The sequence below is a fragment of the Acinonyx jubatus genome, chromosome E3 (genome assembly GCF_027475565.1).
Source record: "Acinonyx jubatus isolate Ajub_Pintada_27869175 chromosome E3, VMU_Ajub_asm_v1.0, whole genome shotgun sequence".
Taxonomy (NCBI): domain Eukaryota; kingdom Metazoa; phylum Chordata; class Mammalia; order Carnivora; family Felidae; genus Acinonyx; species Acinonyx jubatus.
The window spans coordinates 9,888,494-9,908,307 of NC_069398.1; the positions used below are offsets into that span (position 1 = coordinate 9,888,494).

The 19,814-nt window shown below is 44.6% G+C and overlaps 1 long non-coding RNA gene across 4 annotated transcripts in view; it reads right to left on the reverse strand.

Moving 5' to 3' along the window:
- Positions 1-19,814, reverse strand: part of LOC106970553 (uncharacterized) — a 238,579-nt gene that overhangs the window by 11,787 nt on the left and 206,978 nt on the right. For 2 of the 4 annotated variants that reach the window (XR_008294582.1, XR_008294580.1), the window contains 2 exons: positions 11,438-11,592; positions 933-1,033 (listed from right to left, as the gene is read on the reverse strand). This is a non-coding gene — a long non-coding RNA (uncharacterized LOC106970553). The remainder of the gene's footprint in view (positions 1-932; positions 1,034-11,437; positions 11,593-19,814) is intronic. The other 2 variants (XR_003415265.2, XR_003415266.2) reach the window with 1 other exon arrangement.

The following is a 19,814-nucleotide window of genomic DNA, read 5'->3' on the forward strand; positions in this document are numbered from 1 at the left end:
GTGAACCCCAGCAGGAAGAAGGGGCTAAGGGCAGGCAGTGGCCCATGCCTTTGAAAAATAGAAGTTACCACAAGGATTCCCTGCAAGGAAGCATTTAGAAACAAGGAAATTGGGCACCCCTGCCATGCTCAAGCCAACAACGAGAGCTTCAGTGCCTGTAGGAGTTGTGCCTGTCCTACAACCTGATACTCTGTCCTTCCTGCTCCAGGTCGATGGAGTCAGCCAGCATCAGTCAATGAGGTGACTGGGCTAGGGCGGCTGTCTCCTCAGTGGGGACGCCTGCGTTTGTCTGAGCAAGATGACACAGGCAAACAGCATTAGTGGGTCAGCCGCAATGAGGTAGGAGCTGGCTGGGGAACTAACAAGCTCATAAATTGGAGAGGAATCAGACTATCAGATGGCAGAGGCAGGACACAACACAGCTACCCACTGGAGTCTCTGCCATAACTCAGGGAAAGCATAATATTTTCCCCAGGAAGGGGTCATCTGAAGAGCAAATCAAATCAGGATGCTCATTTAGAGGGGGAATTTATGGCTCTATTAGCAAAGTACCCCACAACGCTGAGGAAGGAGCTGGGAGAAGAGGCTGGATCATCTGTGTTTCAATCTTCAAAGAGGGGCTCCCTTGGTGACAAGACCCTTCTGGCAGTTGCAAGTTGTGGGGAGCTCAGAAAAGCTGGCCAAGGGGCAGTCTGTGAGGTCCCTCAGGGATCCTGTTGGGGGCGTCAAGGAGAAGGTGGGACAAGCCGATGTTCCCCATCACCCCTCAATTTAATCAGGGTAATGAGTTGGCTTATAGAAGAAATTCTGAACAATTTCGCTTAGTATAAAGCATTCTGAAAAAAAATTTTGAAACCCCTATAGCACATCTTTCAGTTAAGCCACTGCAATTGGCAACAGCGTTCATTCAATGATGATAAATGAGCACTTACTGTGTAGAAAGCATTGTGCCAGGTACTGGAGACAAGGTGTGCACAAAACAAGTGTGATCTTTGACCTCTCGGAGTTTTCAGTCTCCCGGGGCACAGAGACACTGGAAAGAATGAATTCACAAAAAATATATATAAGTTGCAGTAAGTTTGATACAGAAAAGGGTAATATGAGACAGAACACCAGCAAAGAGGGAACAGGGTAGCCAGAGAAGGCTTCTCAGAAGAAAAGACATTTAAATTGAAACCAGAAGTGAGTGGGAATATTTGGAGAAAAAAGATGGATTTGTGAGGAGACCCAGCTGTTTCCTAAAATTCTACAATTTTCTCTGAACAAAACACCCACAGGCAGAGAGAGTAAGGTGACCCCCTAAGAATAAAAATCCCATATTGTTTTAATTTCTTTTTTTCAATTTTTCTACTAATGGGCTCATTTCCTATAATGCCCAGTGCCAGCACCCTGGATGGCATCAAACGCAGTGGAGGACTCAAAGACAATGGCCCTGTGCATGGCATTTGCATGGAGATGCTTCCAGGAACCTCAGGCAACTCATTCATCCATTCATTTGATCAACAACATTTGCTGTTTATTTGTGATGGGCCAGGGACTGGGCTGGAGTAATGAGAGAGGTGTGAATCCAGATCTCATACACAGCTTAAAACAAAGTAAGGAAAGACAAGTCAATGGGCAGTATGGGGAGGACACAGGGGACCCTAATGAGGGACTGCGGGTCACAGATTAACAGGTGGAGGGTCCTTGAGAGCATGCACAGTGGTGCCCAGCTACCTGGATCTGAAGCCCAGCTCTGTCACTCCCTGTTTTATCCTAGGTGAGTAGCTTGCCCTCTCTGTGCATCCCTTTCCTCCCTTTTAAAATAGCACCTCTTCAGATTATTATGAGGTTTGAAGTATTAATATTTGCAAAGCCATACATAGTAAGTTCTATAGAATTGTTTGATAAGTGGATTTTAGCAAGATGGAAATAAATGCATTTTACTTTTTAAAAAAAACTTTACATGTAGAAAATACAAAGAACTATATAAATATAACGATGTAGTCACCAAAGTTGAGAAAAGTTATCAGATTCATATAAGTGTGTGTGTGTGTGTGTGCGTGTGTGTGTGTGTGTGTGGCAACCCTAATCCCTGCGTTCTCTTACCTAGGACACCTCCCCTGCCCATTATTATGAACTTGGTATGTACGTGTCCCTTCTAGTCCATGTTTTTATAATTTATTACCTATATGTACTTATAAACTTAGGTGCCTGGGTGGCTCAGTCGGTTAAGCATCCAGCTTTGGCTCAGGTCATGATCTCCCTGTTCAGAGGTTCAAGCCCCGCATTGGGCTCTGTGCTGACAGCATGGAGCCTGCTTGGGATTCTCTCTCTCTCTCTCTCTCTCTCTCTCTCTCTCTCTCTCTCACTCTTTCCCTCTTTGCCCCTCCCCCACTCGTGCTTTCCCTTTCTCTGTCTCTCTCTCTCTTAAAGTAAATAAATATATAAAATAAAGTGTCATCGTCAGGTCAGAGGGTCAGTTGCAGATTCAGCTTGACCCCATACTACCAAAGTGCTCTCCACAGTGTTGCACAAGTTTCCACTCCCACCAGCAGTGTGCATTAAAGCATTAAACCTGGATCTTCTCAAGCAAGGTGAAGAACATGAAGCTGTTTCTGTATTCATTTTATTTCGAAGGACCCCCATCTTAGGTGAAAGTAATGACCAAACAGATTAAAATCCATTCACATCCTGCATTTTAAGGTCTAAGTTTAACTGGCCAACATTCAGATGGATTGGAGCTATTAGCATCTAAAGTGTCATGGCCTTTGTTCCCACATCTTTTGCACTTCCCCACCCTTAAACCTTTGTCCTTTTATCCCCTTCCTGTCTTCCACATTCTTTAGTTTGTATGTGGTTTCTCAGTTAATACATAGCTAATAGCTCTTACTTTTCTTGTGTTTTTAACTGCTTAGGTCTATGTGGATGTAAGAGTGAAAATTCATTTGATGGAAATACTTGCGTATATTTAAAGACCCAATTGCTCCCCTGGAGCTTGTATGCTCAAGGATGATTAATCTTGGGGCAGCTGGGTGGCTCAGTCAGTTAAGCGTCTGTCTTCAGCTCAGGTCATGATCTCCCGGTTCATGGGTTTGAGCCCTCCGTGGGCTCTGTGCTGACAGAGCTTGGAGCCTGGAGCCTGCTGCAGATTCTGTGTCTGCCTCTCTCTCTCTCTGCCCTTCCTCTGCTCATGCTCTGTCTCTCTCGCTCTTTTGAAAATAAATATTAACAAATTTTTAAAAAGAATGATTAATCTGTGTAATAAACTGATTACTACAGTCACTACACTAAAAACAAAACAAAACAAAACATAACCTGGATCTTTTCAGCCTGAAATAACTGTGTCCCAAAATTCTTCCAAAGATATATGGACCTTTGCATCCATCTTAGTCTCTTATCCTTACCACATCTTGTGAGACAGGGCTTGAGAGTGCCAGTTAGGGGACAGAACTGAGGTGCAGGGGAGTCTCCAGGCTCGTCCACAGCTGTCAGGGTCTTTGAGTGGGAATCAGAGCATCGTGCACTCCTTTCAGTTATGCTGACCTTTAGACCAGTGGTATCTCAGCTGTGTTCCTTAGAGCAACAGGATTCTATGGTGTCATCCGAGTTAAGGGGAGGGGGTCATGAAAAAGAAGGTGGAAAGGGAAGATGACCAGAAAAAATTTTAGGTGTCCTCCCCCAATCTCAGCCCAGGTAGTTCTGCCCTAGCCTGTCTGCCCACTTAGAAAGACTTTATTTGGGGAAAAAAGAAGAGTGCACTGCTTAAAAAGAGAGGGGAGGGGAAGCCTACATTTATTAAAGAATGTGAATCAATAATTAATAATCTTCCAAACAGAAAGCACCAACTACTTAAAAAAGAAATTATACCAACTCTCCGCAATCTTTTTCAGAAGATAGAATCTGAGAGGTACATCCTAACTCATTCTATGAGGCAGGCATTACCCTAAAACCAAAACCAGATAAAGACATTATAAGGAAACTACAGACCAATGTCTGTCATGAACATATACCAATATCTCTTACACAAAAATCCTTAACAAAATATTAGCAAATTAAATTCAAAAATGCATAAAAATTATATAGCATGACCAAGTGCCATTTATCCCAAGTAGGTAAGACTGGCTCAACAGACAAAAATCAACTATGTAATACAATAAAATTAATGTAATCCATTACATCAACCAACTAAGAAAAATCGTGTGATCATATCGATACAGAAAAAGTATTTGGCAAAATCCAATACCCATTCGTGATAAAAACTCTTACTAAATTAGTTTTAGAGAGGGATTCCTTCAGCTTGATTTAAACACCCCACCCCCCACCCCCACAAAAAACCCTAATGCTAACATCATACTTAATGGTGAGAAACTTGAATCTTTCCCACTAAGATAAGGAATTAGGCAAGTTTATCTTCTCCTACCATTGCTTTTCAATATTATACTGGAAGGTCTAGATAATGTAATAAGGCAAGAAAAGGAAATAAAATGTATACAGCTTCAAAAGGAAGAAATAAAACTGTTTTTGTCCTCAGATGACAGGATCATGTATATAGAAAATGTGAAAGAATCTATAACAAAACAACAAAAACTCCTGCAGTAAGTGATTATGGCAGTGTTTCAGGATACAAGATTAATATACAACAATTAATCATTTTCTTACATACCAACAAGGAACAAGTGGAATTTGAAATAAAAAACACAACACCATTTAAAAAAAAAAGGAAAAGAGGGGCCCCTGGGTGGATCAGTCAGTTAAGCATCAGACTCTTGATCTCAGCTCAGGTCTTGCTCTCAGGGTCGTAAGTTCAAGCCCCATGTTGGGCTCTGTACTGGGTGTGAAGTGTACTTAAACACACACACACCACACCACACACACACCACACCACACCATTTACAAGTAGCACTCCCCCAAATGAAATACTATGGTATAAATCAAATAGAATATGCACATGATCTTTGAGGAAAATGATAAAACTCCGATGGAAGAAATCAATGAACTAAATAAATGGAGAGAGACTCCCTGTTCATGGATAGACTCAACATTGCCAAGGTGTCAGTTCTTCCCAATTTGATCTAGAGATCCAATGCAATGCCAAAGTTCTGGCAAGTTATTTGGTGGATATTGACAAACTATTTTTAAAGTTTTTATGAAGAGATGAAAGACCCAGGATAGCCAACACAACACTGAAGGAAAACAACATTGAACTGACAGTGACCTATTTCAAAACTTGCTATAAAGCCACAGCAATCAAGAAATCCTGTAGCAGTGAGTCACACAGAGAGTCAGGACACCAAGGCTTTTCTTTCCATGAAGCAGCTTTATTCGTGCCAGCACGGGCTCAGTGAGCTAAGACCCAAAAGGCTGAGCCCCGAGTGCAGTGGGAGGTTGCCTTTTGTACATTTTTTGCTCCTTTGTCTCCCATATATGGTAACATACAGTCTGAATGGGCAGTCTAGGTTACAGAATTGGGAGGAACGTCGCACATGTGCACACAGCCAGGTTGTCTTCCTTTGTCTTGAGATTTTCACAACATTCATTAGGGTGGGGTTCTACCACAATCCTGCCACCTAAGGGGTATTGCCCTTTCTCCCATGGGAGTCTATTGGAGTGGGTATTTGGAGTTGGGTATTTCCCTTTCCTGGGGTTAGTTATGTTCTGAAAAAACCCCAGAGGTTAGATTCTGGCTAACTAGTTTCGCCTGAGAGGGCAAATTTTGTAAGAATAGAGTGTTCTGGCATATTTTGAAATGGTTCCCTTCCATGCCCTGCACCCCGACCTTGCCCCCCCCCCCCCATTAAAAGCACGGGGGATTTTTCTCCAATGTTTATTGTGAGAAACTGGTCAAGTTCCTGGAGGTAAATCTCACAATACTGTGGGAGCCTTGCTATGAAGTTGTGGGGGGAGGGGACACAAACATTCAGTCTATAGCAAGCAAGTCTATATGATATTGTCTCATTGTTATTTTTAATTTTGATTTCCCTAATGACAGATGATAATGAGCATCTTTTCAAATGTTTATTTTCAATTTGTAATCTGAGGTGCCTGTTCAGGACTTTTGCCCTTTTTTAAAATTGTGTTGTTTTCTTACTGTTGAGCTTTAAGAGTTCATTGTATATTTTGGATGCTAGACTGTTATGAAATACATGTTTTGAAATTATTTTCTCCTTGTCTGTGGCTTGTTTGATATTCTTTTAGGTAGAAGCTAAGTTTATAAAAAGTGGGTTAATTTAAAGAAAAAATGTTATGAAAATATAGTGAATCCCTATAAGGAACTAAGTACAGATGGTAGTTGAATATAGAAGAAATCTTTTTTAAAAAAAATTTTTAACGTTTATTTTTGAAAGAGAAAGAGACAGAGCACGAGTGGGGGAGGGGCAGAGAGAGAAGGAGACACAGAATTTGAAGCAGGCTCCAGGCTCTGAGCTGTCAGCACAGAACCCGACATGGGGCTCGTGAGATCATGACCTCAGCCAAAGTCGGATGCTTAACCAACTGAACCACCCAGGGGCCCAGAATGTAGCAGAAATCTTAGTGGCAGTAAACACATGAACAAAATACAGGAAATGCTCCTTTAGGTTAAAGTGTCTCTGTCTCTGTCCCTGTCTCAGGTACACACACTCCGCTTACACAGAATAAGTCAAATTCCACCTCATGGGAATGTACATGTCTCAGGTAACATTTCGGACCCTGGTTTACAGAGCACAGTTAGATGATTATTCTAGCAGTTTGCACATGTGGGAAATTAATTATTCCAAGTCTGTAAGAGTTTTTACCAAGTAGTACATGCAACACATACACACACACTATAATGTAAGTTTTAACTCCAGTTGAAGGTGCAAAGAAAGGAAACTGCTATCTTCATTCAAAAACACAATGTTTTAGTTTAACTGAATTCTTACCCCCAGAAAATGTGTCTTCCATGGGTCTCTAAACACCCGAGTTTTCACACTATCTTGCTTCTTGTGAATTCACAGAAGCAAGAAAGGCACATTCCCCCCACATCTTAACAGAAATCCTTGGCATTTCTGAATCAACAGTGGAACAATAGCATGAGCTAAAGCTGGGGGCAGAAGGGAGATAGGTGTGTTCAATGACCTGAGAGAAAGTGGGTGGCCCGACTGTTGCGGGGGTGAGCAGAGAGTGAGATGTTGCCAGGGAGGTGGGCAGGGCCAGTTGTGTGGGGCCTCAGATGCCACTTTAAGCATTTTGAAAGCAAAGCAAAGGTCATCAAAGAAGTAGTGGCGGGGGGGTGGGGGTGGGGGTGACATGATAACATTTGACTTTCACATTAAAAAAAAAAAGTAGTTCCTATTCACCATATATTCCTAAGAAGGGTGGTTTCAGGGCTAGAAAATTGGGTCATTGAAGTTGCTTACTGCTTGTCGGAGAAGCAGGAGTTGGAGAGATGCTCCATAGGCCAGCGAGGAAAAAGTAAGACCCAAGTAAGAGAGTATGGGTTAGTTAAAGAGTTTATTTCTTGTCTACTTTTTTTCACAAGTACAACTCCACTTCTCTTTCCTGTATGCAAGGTGTATCTGTAGATTATCACACCATCTTGGACACTTTCTAGCATCCTCAATGGAAGCATGCCTTTGCCAACACCTTGGTCTTAGACTTCCAACCTCCAGGACAAAAAGAAAGTAAATTTCTGTTATCCCAGTTGTCCAATTTATGGTACTTTATTAAGACAGCCCTGGCAAACCAAGACAGTGGGCGATAAACTGCTATACTATTTGTAGTATTTGGACCTTGGTGATCAACAGATCATGGCTATTTTCCTATCACATCCCAGGTGTTACAGTTACTTCAAAATAAAACTTATGCTCATCAGTACTTTAAAAGCACAGTTGTTATTGGAGTGCCTGGGTGGCTCAGTCATTTAAGCCCCTGACTCTGGATTTCAGCTCAGGTCATGATTTCACTGTCTGTGAGTTGAAGCCCCACATCTGGCTCTGTGCTGACAGCACGGAGCCTGCTTGGGATCCTCTCTCTCCTTTCCTCTCTGCCCTTCCCCTGTTCTCTCTCTCTCTCTCTCTCTCAAAATAAATAAACTTAATTTAAAAAATAAATAAAATAAAATCACAGTTGTTATTAAACCCACTGCTAAATCGTGTTACGTAACACATTAACAAAGGAAGTGCATGAGTTATTATGTCACAATTTGTAAAATTCTTTGAGAACTGTTTATTGGTTTTCTTTATATCCTTATGTATTTTATGTTATGTATTTTAATACATTATTCTGAGAAGGGCTTATAAGATTGCCAAAGGGGTCCCTGGCACAAAACAGATTAAGAATCCCTTCTTTGGGGCACCTGGATGGCTCAGTTGGTTAATCATCTGACTCTTGTCTTTGGCTCAGGTCATGATCTCACAAGTGTGGGATCTAGACCTGTGTCAAGCTCCATGTGCTGAGCTTGGAGCCTGCTTGGATCTGTCTCTCTCTCTCTCTCTCTCTCTCTCTCTCTCTCTCTCTCTCTCTCTCCCTGTCTCTCAAAATAAATAATTAAAAAAAAGAATCCCTTCCGTTTTTATATTTATTTTTTTGGACAGCACAAGTGGGGAAGGGCAGAGAGAGGGGGATAGAGAATCTGAAGCAATCTCTGTGCTGACAGGTTGACAGCGGCCAGCCTGATGTGGGGTTCTAACTCATGAACCTGATCGTGACCTGAGCCGAAGCTGGATGCTCAACCAACTGAGCCACCCAGATGCCCCAAGAATCCCTTCTTTAAGAAGAAGAGAAACAGTATAAAGATATATCTCCACACCTCAGACCCCCTTTCCCATCCCAGAGTTCTGGGAGGTGGAGGACGGGGCAGGGAGGTAGTGTGTTCAGGGAATTGTTTTTCCAGTTAGAGACTATTATGTGACTAAAAGTGCTGTGCAAATTTGTCCTGATACACGACAAACCAGGTGCAGAGACCTCCCCTACTCCATCCCCACACCCAAAGGTGGAGGCTTGGTTTATTTCACTTCTGGGTTCCCAGATGTATTAGTCTGGGTTCTTCAGAGAAGCAGAACCAGTAGAAGTCCCAGGATCTGCAGTTGGCAAGCTGTACACCCAGGAGAGCCTGTGGAGTGAGTTCCAGGGTGAGTCTGAGACCAAAGGCAGAAGGCTAATGTCCCAGCTTGAAGGCAGCCAGGCAGGAGGATTTCTCTCTCACTTACAGGAAGCTCAAGCCTCTTTGTTCTGTTTAGGTTTTCAACCGATTAGGGGAGGCCCACCCACACTGAGGAGAGCAATCTGTTTTACTCTGTCCATGGAGTCAAACGTTATTCTCATCTGGAAACACTCTCACACACATAACCAGAACAATGTTTGGCTGAATATCTGGGCAGGCCATGGCCCAGTCAAGTTGATGCATAAAGTTAAGCCTCACATCACAGTACGACTAAGCTGTGCTTAGAACACCACTGATGCTTACATAAATATTTGTGGAATGAATGAATGAATGAATGAATGAATGAACAAAAAGGCGTGGTAGAAATATCCAAATGGGGCCAGCTGGGAAGTGGAAAAGCAGCCCAGGACCTAAACTGTCTTCCATGGGGAGAAGGAACCTCCACACCTGGTTTCCCAAGGATAAGAGGGAGAAGGAACAAGGCTTCGGTTCGCTTCTGAGCACACAGTTTGCTTCTGATTGACTCCCTGGAAGCCATAGGACTGCTTATGGCCGTGCATGCTAACTAAACCTCGGCGGAGGGACTGCTGGCTGGGCAACCTTTGCACAATGCTGGCCGCCAACATACCAATGGACAAACATAAGACCCTCAAAGGAGATCCTGGCATTTGATGCAGATTCCACAGACATCAGGATGCTGGGGACCACACAACAAGGATCTGGCTTACACCAGGAGACTTCAACAAACTCCCCCTGCTCTACATGCCCCGTCTCTCTTCCACACAGGTGCTGCCTCCCAAAGATCCTCAGGGCCCTGAGGGACACGGAAGATGGCTCTCAGGCAGATGACTCATTGGGTCACACGCCCCTTTGAAGGGTGAATTCTATCTCATTGCTGCCTCCCCCCTGCCTACTGCTAAACTCCTGCACCGGACACATCAGAGGGGTTGGCTGTGAATGATCCAGACTCCAAACCCCAAGAGGCAGAGGACGAAACTTCCTTCAAAGGACTTGAGGGGAGTAAAAAGGCTGTGAAGTCTGCAGATCGCTATTTGCAACTTCAGGGACGGCAGGAGGAGCCCCACTGAAAACTCTCAGGAAGTGTCACTGAAGCCAGCGGCTGCAAGATAACCAGAGTGCAGGTCGGCGTGGGACCGAAAATCCAAATGTGACCTCATCAGTGATGAAGGAGTGGCTTCCCTCTTTGGGGAGATCCTACTTTCCATGTGACTGCTTTCTTGAAGGTGCCACTTTGCCCAGCCACACCCCTTCCCACCGCCCCCCACACAGAGGAAAATGTTAGCAATAAACTGCACTCTGGAGATTAATGCAGCAGCTGGCATACAGCAGGGCCTGTCCAAGAAGTGAGCAGAGAAGAACACGGGCTGGCCCTGCCACTCCCTGGGCTAGCGCTTTCCAGCCAGTGGTCGCCATAGCAAAACTCGTTCAGCAAAGGGGTAAAGAAAGAGAAAACTGGGTGCGGATCCTTTCGTACAGCAGTGCATTAGAGCCAAGATAAAGAACAGGAAAATGTGGCTGTTGCCACAATCCAAGTGGTAGCAAATCTGTTTCAGTCAAGATCTCTCAGTCTGGGGATAAACTTCAGCAGGATATTTCTCAATCTTCGGGTTTCCTGGAAGTTTGTTCATACTCACTTATATAAATAAGCCGTCGGGGCACTGTTATGGGTTGCATTGTGTCCCCCCACCCCCAAATTCATATATTGGAGTCTTAAGCCCCAAGACCTCAGAAGGTGATATATTTGGAGACAGGGCTTTTAAAGAGGTGATGAAGGTAAAATGAGATCATTAGGCGAGGCCCTCATCCAGTATGACTAGTGTCCTTCTAGGAGGAGGAGATTAAGACACAGACACACACACAGGGAGGACCATGTGAAGACCCAGGGAGAAGACGGCCATCTATTAGCCAAGGAGAGACGTCTCAGGAGAAACCAATGCAGCTGACACTTTGATCTTGGACTTCTATCCTTCAGAATTGTGAGAGAATAAATCCCCCATGTTTAAGCCACTCAGTCTGTGGCACTGTGCTATGGGAGCCCTGGCAAACTCACACAGGGACCCCACAAAAAAGAACATGAGCACATCCTCATTCATCCTCATTATCCATTCAAAGGAGTCCCAGGCAAGATGGATTCCTACTCTTCCCCGCAAGTCTCCAGCCAATTCTGTAATTTCCAAATTTTACTGTCATAGTTCCCCACCCCTCGTTTCAACTTTGACACTAAATGGGAATCCAATTAAAACTTGTCTGTTCTTCAGATCTGCATCCCCACCTGAATGCCTTCCCCATGTGCAAGTCCCAGAGATGCCTCACCTGATGGGGACTGAAGGACTGGAGGAAATGAAGAGATGGTTGGAAGCAGCTCTTTGTACTTATCCACACGGAGCTGGAAAGGCATCAACCATGTGATATTTCCATTCTCTTGGAAATCCCAAGAGACAGAGGGGCCACTTGTGGTTGTTCCCATCCTACAGATGAGAAAGCAAAGTCACAGACAATAGAATAGCTTAAGACATTGTTTTCCAGCCCCTGATGGTAGGCATAGTCTGGTGCTCGCATAAACTTTTGGTGTAAAGGGTTTATGTGTGTGTGTGGGTGGGTGGGTGTGGGTGTGCACGTGTGCATGCAATGCATATGTTGAAATAGCCACCTAACTGGTGTCTGCATTTCCAGGCTTGGCCACCTCCAATCTCCCTTCCACATTGCATCTAATGAAGGTTTCTATAGATTATGTCTGATATTATCACTTCCACATTAGAACCTTCCAGTGACCCCCCATTGCTCTCAGGACGAGTTTGAAATGCCAAGCATAACCAAGAAACCTCTGAAATATCTGACCCTGGCCCCCCACTCAGGCTCCATATCCCTCCAAAGGTGCCGAGCTTCCCTCCCTCTCCTCCCTGGCCTTTCCTCTGGAAACCTCCTTTCTCCACAATTCACCTGGCCAACTCTTTCCCATAGGTCAGTCTCATCTTAGGTAAAACATCTTCCAGGAAGCCCTCCCCAATCCCATAAACTAGCTTCAATGTCCCTCTGTGGACCTCCCCTGCATTCCAGCTTTCCTGTTCCTTGTACTGTATTATACTGTTGGCTTGTCAGTCTCCCCTCTGGAGTATCAGCTTGGTGATAATGTCTGTGTCTTGTTCTCTGATATATCCCCAGGGCTAAGCACAGCATGTGGCACACAGGAAATGCTCACTGTATATTGGTTTAAATGAATTTTGAATGGAAGTTAGGTATATGGACATCTGGGGCAGGAGAAAAAGGAACCGTCCTCGTTCTTATGTTTGGGCATTTCCATGGGTATGACTCAGAAAGAGAAATGTTAAAAAAAAAAATACGCTTTGATTTTGAGTCCAGCAGAGTTTGACCTTAAACCAACTTTCAAGCAGGGAAACTAGAATTCTGGGTCCAGTGAATAATTACTTCCCCTTCCTTATTTACCACTCATATCCCATCATCCAAAACTTAGACATGTGGCCACACATTGCTGCCAGGAAGACTGGGAAATGCAGTCTTTATTCCTAGGTGACCGTAGGCTCTATGAACAATCATCTTATGCTGGAAGAAAGGAAGGCTGGATACGGAGGGACAGCTGGTAGCCCTTTGCTCAGCATCCTCAGGTCTCCATGGCAACCTCTCCTACCCACACAGCCTGCACTCTGGGTCAGAGTTCACAGAACCACCTGGCATGAGTGACAGCAGCAAAAAGCCACCACGCTTCATTCCAAGTCTTCCAGGACCCACTACACGTGACATGAGCCATCCAATGGGAAAACTGGGAAGCCATATATCTTTCTTCAGATCCCACTGACCCTTTGCATCATCTCTCCCCCCCCCCCTTCCTTTCTCTCCTTTTTTGAAAGTTTATTTATTTTGAGTGGGCAGAGACAGAGGGAGAGAGAACCCCAAGCAGGCTCCACGCTCTGTGCAGAGCCCGACAAGGGGTTCCATCTCACCACTGTAAGGTCGATACCTGAGCTGAAACCCAGAGTCTATCGCTTATCCTGCTGAGCCACTGAGGCACCTCTCCCCTACTCTCTTTCTCTTATACCACATTATCTGCAACTTGAGAGGCATCAGGTCTAACAAAAAGATCACTAACTTTGACCCAGCAGACCAGGGTTTGAATCTTGGATAAGCCACTTACAAGATATATGGCCTTAAATATTTAACCTGTCTGTACCTCATTTTCCCATCTGTAAAATGGGGATTATAAGATCTCGTGGGAACTGTGTTAAGGACTAAGTGGCTCATAGTAAGAGCTCAATAAATGGCAGCTACTGTTATCACAATGATTCACTTGGTCACTGAGGTCACTGCAGCTGCCTTCCACATAATCACCCAATAAGCAGAGTTTATTAAAAAAGCCTCTGTGCCAGGGTTAAGCCACATGGTTTTCAAAGAATCAATATGTTAAGCTACCCAGCATAAGCAGACAGGCTATAAATAAAATTAGATTTCAAAGACTGTCCCAGATTGGTAGAGACCTCTGTACTCCCTGGTTTATCATTTTTCTGTGTGTTGCTAATATTGCTAATAATAGCAGTGATAGGTGTCATTTGTCAAGGGTCCCCCGTGTGCCAGACCCTGTGCTTTTCGATCCTCACGGTGGACCCAGGAGGCAGGCTTTCTCAGTCTCCTTTCACAAGTGAGGAGACAGCTCAGAGGGGAAAGCGATTTGCCCCAAGTCACCCAGAGCCAGCTTGGTACTCAGATTCAACTCTAAAACAGCATTTTGTATTTATTCATCTGCTCCTTCTTGTACTTCTTTATAAAAAAAAAAATTCCCTCAAAATGATGAGTACAAATCACCTGTTATCACACAACTCTCTCCTCTCGAAGTCTATAATGAAGAAGTAAGTGAGAGCCACCGCCAGGCTTGCCGATCCCTCCCCCGTAGGGAACCACTCTTAGAACCCTGTTCTTCATGCCTATGCAGTTTAATAGTCTTTCAATTGTCATTCCCACTTGCTTTCAAACAAGTCATTTCAAACAGGTGGAGCTAAAACTGCCAGGTTCAAACCTGCCAGGAGAAATGGCTTACACACCACACTCGCTGGCTTCAGTGGGTATGTTTCTTCCATTCGTGTGTTCAGTCACTCCTTTATCCATTCAATAAACACCAACCAAGCACCTCACACTCACCAAGAACATCTTAGGCACCTGGAATACAAAAATTAGTAAGATTCAGGCTCTCTCTTGGAGAAATCATTAGCATAGACAGGAAGCCCATTCCCCGTCACAACACAAAAAGGAAAGAGGTGTAACGTGTCAAAATGAAGGTCAAAATGAGGAGAAAGCCAGGGAAAGAGACACTTTAGTTTAGAATAAGAGGATGCACGGACTACACACGACCAGGGGGTGCGTCATCCCAAGCAGAGGCCAGTAGGAGGGAAGGTAGAGGCCTCTTGTGTGGTTAGGACACCATGGAAGGCAGTGGGAAAGTCACTCCAGCCTTGAATAACATTCCTATTTGACTGCACCTGACCTTTCAAGCTGCTATAAGGCCTCTTCTTCTAGAAGGAAGATAGATGTTCCACTCATAGACATGTTAGCTACTGAAACTAATATAACATTGTATGTTAACTATACTGGAATTAAAATGAAAACTTATGCATAAGTAAGTAAATAATATGCCAACATTTTAAAATCCATTATTAGGAATATGTGACAATAGGAAGACATGAAGTATTACCAACACGTGCTACAACATGGATGAATCTTGAAAACATTATGCCAGGTGTAAGAAGCCAGTCAGAAAAGGCCATATACTGTTTGATTCCATTTATACAAAATGCCCAGAATAGGCAAGTCTATTGAGACAAAGTAGATTCGCGGTTGCCTAGGGGTAGTGGGTGTTGAGAGGAAATGGAAAGTGACTCTGGGGCATATGGGGGTTTGGGGGGAGGAGATAAAGGAAATGTTTTAGTATTGATTGTCGTGATGGTTGCACATTCTGTGAATATACTAAAAACATTGAATTGTATACTTTAAATGAATGACTTATATGGTATGTGAATTATGTCTCAATAAAGCTTTTTAATTTTTTTAATATTTATTTATTTTTGAGAGAGAGCGAGCGAGCATGAGCAGGGGAGGGGCAGAGAGAGAGGGAGACACAGAATCCAAAGCGGGCTCCAGGGTCTGAGCTGTGAGCAGCACAGAGCCTGACGCAGGGCTTGAACCTATGAACTGCAAGATCATGACCTGAGCTGAAGTCAGATGCTCAACCGACGGAGCCACCCAGACGCCCCTTGTTGTAATTGTTACTTTCTCATAACCTCACTTTGGACATAGGGACAAAAAAATCTGCTTTTGAATTTGGATTACATTGAGAGTCCATTGGCCAGTCAACAAACCAAATCTATTTTTCTCTTTCCCTGGTTTAATCCAGAGGTTACCTGGAGGACCTTGTCTTCAAACTGCCTCCATCAGAATCACCTGGAGTGCAGGATACAAATGCAGATTCCCAGGCACCATCCAAGCCCAGTGAATCAAAATCATGGGACATGCATCCCAGGAATCTAGACTTTAATTCTGATATGTACCAAAGTTGAAGGACTGTGCTCTACACAATGATTCTTGGCTTGTAACTTCCTCCATTGCATGATGCTGAGCCCCAACCGATTTCTGAGTGCAAACTGATCCCAAATAGACCCAGACTGCTGAGACCACAGATTTACATCAAGACATACCTGATGTGGAAGAATCTCTGTAAAGAGAGATAAAAATAAATGCAAACTAAGTGTGTGACTATTGTAGGTGAGGTGTGAGAGGCAGACAGTCTGAATGGGCCAATGGAAGGCTTCACAGAAAGGCTAAGGACAGAAAGAAGGGGATGGCTAGCTTGTGTTCCAGATGTGCAACTGGCCACATGTAGGATGTCAGTCCCAAATCTGATGAGCTGGATGACCTCAGATTTAACTCCTCTAATCTCAGTGGTGGGTTGGGTCACCTAAGAACATGCCATTCTGTCCCCTTCCAGCCATCCAGATCTTCCCAACCTACAGTACATCCTTCTGACCTCTGTGCCTTTAGCCTCATCACTACCCCTCTCTGAGTTCAATCTCTTCATGTATAAAATGATGGGTTTGATCCTGATTGTCTAGGGATTCTTTCCCCCCTCTGACATCATGTCATACAAGATCAAATGACCTTTGGGAAATATTGGGATGGTTTCTACTATGGTTTTGACCCCCAGGATTAAAACAAGAAAGGATATGACCTGCATATTTCAAGATCCATTTGATTGAGGTATATTTTACCTCTGATAAAATGCACCCATTTTAAGAGTACATGTTGGTGAGTTTTGACACATACAACCTTTGGCGCTACCGCAATAATCAAGATAAAGAGTATTTCAATATCCCCCCAAAGTTCCCCATGCTCCTTCCTAGACAATCCCTCCTCAGTGTTTTCTATCACTATAGATTGTATTTGTCTTTTCTAGAATTTCATATGCTGAAATAATTCAACATGAACTCCTTTATGTGTAATTCCTAGAGATCCACCCATGTTGTGATGTGCATGGGTAAAGTCTCCCCTTTTATTACCAGCTCTGTTTTCTTTTTCTTTTTTTTTTTTTTTAATTTTTTTTTTCAACTTTTTTTTTTCAGCGTTTATTTATTTTTGGGACAGAGAGAGACAGAGCATGAACGGGGGAGGGGCAGAGAGAGAGGGAGACACAGAATCGGAAACAGGCTCCAGGCTCTGAGCCATCAGCCCAGAGCCTGACGCGGGGCTCGAACTCCCGGACCGCGAGATCGTGACCTGGCTGAAGTCGGACGCTTAACTGACTGCGCCACCCAGGCACCCCACCAGCTCTGTTTTCATGGGCCTGAGAAATGGAGAGCAATCATCACTTCCTAGGAAGCCCTCCACCTCCCCTGTCTAAGCCAAACCTGTCATTTGTTCCCACATCCCATGTACCCTAGCTCCGTATTCCTTGCCACAAACCTTTTGGTTTCTCCATAGCTGCCCAAGGGTCAGGGAGAAATCTGGGAAATCCAGAAATCTGGAGAAATCCCAGGCCCTGGGAAATCTGAGGTTTGTGGGTGTTTCCACTACCCAGGATGCTGCTACACCGTTTATAATGTCCTGGCCTCAGGTTGTAATGTGATGGTCAGTTTATCATTATGTTCTAGTAGTTCCTTCCAGAGGCACTCTTGTGGTTGTATCCACATTCCAAATCCCGGCTTTTGGGATTTGGTTTGGGTAACAGCGGGGTTTAGTCTGCTAATGGAAGGTCCCTTCCTCATACCCATTCTCTAGCCAGAATGTTCCATGCAGATGGTCCCTAGTAAATATGTGACCTTTCCTGTACCTTGAAGAGGAGACAATAAAGTTTATGGGGCAGAACTACAGCAACAGTCTATAGCTTAGAGACTGATCATCATGACCTTAGCCTCCCCCAGGAAGTCTGTTCAAGATGTCAGCTTGAGTATTCAGAAGGGCTCTTATCCCAGTCATCCCTGTTGTCATTTTCATGTATTTGTGTGAATGTTTTTTTACTGTCTCTTCCCCCACAGACTTGCAAACTTCAGAGGTCAGAGCCTGGCCTGTTCTGGCCCCCTCTCCATCGTCAGTGTTCAGCACACTACCTAATACAGAGAGGACGACCAACGGGTATGTGTTGCCCAAAACACAGAAGGGGGAGAAAGAAGTGAAAACGTAACAGATGGGAAGGAGGGAGGAGGAAAGGAACAAGGGAAGGAAGGAAGGAAGGAAGGAAGGAAGGAAGGAAGGAAGGGCAGATTACATTGTGGGAGTTCTTCCCCATAGCACTTGTAACAAGGTGAACTCTGATAGACAATATAAAGCAGGTCTTTACTTATACTGTCATGGGTTGAGTTGTGCCTCCACAGAAAGATACACTCAAATCCTAAATCCTGGTACCTGTCAGTATGACCTTATTTGGAAATAGGGTCTTTGCAGATGCAACTGAGTTAAGGTGAGGTCGTCTTGAAGGAGGGTGAACTCTAAATCCAATGACTGGTGTCCTCATAAGAAGAGGGGAAGAGACACAGGCATGCAGGGGGAAATAGGCAGCGAGTGGAGGGATGCGTCTACAATCCAAGAAGAACTGAGAATTGTTAGTAACATCAGAAGCTAGGAGGAGGCAAGGAAGGACCTTCCTCTAGAGCGTTAAGAGAGAGCATGGCCTGGCTGACGCCTTTGCTTTTGAGTGTCTAGCCTCCAGGATTGTGAGAGAAGAAAGTTCTGTTGTTTTAAGCCATCCAGGTGTGTGGTCATCTGCTAAAGCAGCCCCAGGAAGCTAATACGTACACCCATCAAATGAGGTTGTAATTACAACCTGTCTACTGGGCTGTTTCCCCTGCGAAAGGCAGGGGCTGCGTGTTGTTCACCTCAGTCACCCCAGTACTAGGACTGTGTGCTACATGGTGGGGTGTTGTTGCTTGGTCTCCATTCACTGAGTGGCCAGGAGGAAAAGAGGGTGGTGGTGGCTCTGTGGGACCCTCTGAGCCTCTCTGGGCATCAGCAGTTACATCTTTTCCATAGGAAACCAGCTCAAGGGCACCACCCTGCCCAAGAGCAGGTAGGATTCCTCCTCCCTGGAAGGAAAAACAAATTCACTTCCTTTCTGAGGCTCCCCCCTGTGTCCCACTCCCCAAATACCCTTTCACTGCAGAATGCCTCACCACAAACCTACTCCTGCGTCCACTGAAATCCTTCAAGTCGGCAAAGAGCAGAATAGCTCATCAAAGACCAGGTTTGCAGGTGACTGAGCCGTACTGGGAATCACAGCTCATTTTTAGAAAATAAACTCCAATTAGCAATCTCAGTTGCTTGTTTCATTTCCTGGCTGTTCAAATTTCACATGTGCTGCCACTGCTGCTGCGGCTGCTGCTGTTGCAGCCACCATCTCTGTGGGGACTTCAAACCTGGAGACCCTGGGGACATGTGTGAGTTCTTCGTTCTTAACCTCAAGAGACCTGCATTCTGGAGAGGTGAGGTCTAAGCATGGAGGACGCATGACCGCCACACTGATCACCTTGCACGCACCAGGCACCAGGCCACCCCCTGTACACACTCGCGAAACGTGCGATATTGGTCCCATTTCACAGGTGAAACACTGAGGCTTGGAGAGGTTAAGGATTCTCCATCTCAAAGAATGTTAGCCTCTTCTCTCCTCCCCCCTCCTCTGCTGTCCAAGCCAGAAGAACGGGAATCATTTTTAACTCTCATACAATTAATAATTCTGCTCCTATGGCCCACAAACTGGGTCTCAAATCCACACACCTCTCTCCATCCCCACTGCCAACGCTCTGGTCTAGCAAATGATGTCTGATTGCCCAGTGTGCACTAGGCTGTGCCCTGAGCACCTGGGATACATAGAGAAACAAAACTTGTCAAGTCTGGATCTCCAAGAGAGACTTCGTTCCAGCAGTGTCTTGCCTAGATTATTGGTACATCCTCCAGTTCATTCTTCCTTTTCTCCCCTTCCACAGAAACCACTCTCCACAGTGCAGCTGACTTTTTCAAAATAAAAATATGATCATGTCACCCCCTTCTTACAATTGTCTGCGTAGTTCCTGTTGCTCTAAGGATTAAGGGTTATCCTCCCTAGAATGGTTTACAAATCTCTTTCATGACCTGACCCTCATGATCTCTTTAGACCCAGCTCTCGCTGTTCTCCTCTCTGCCACGCACTCCATATCCACTTTCT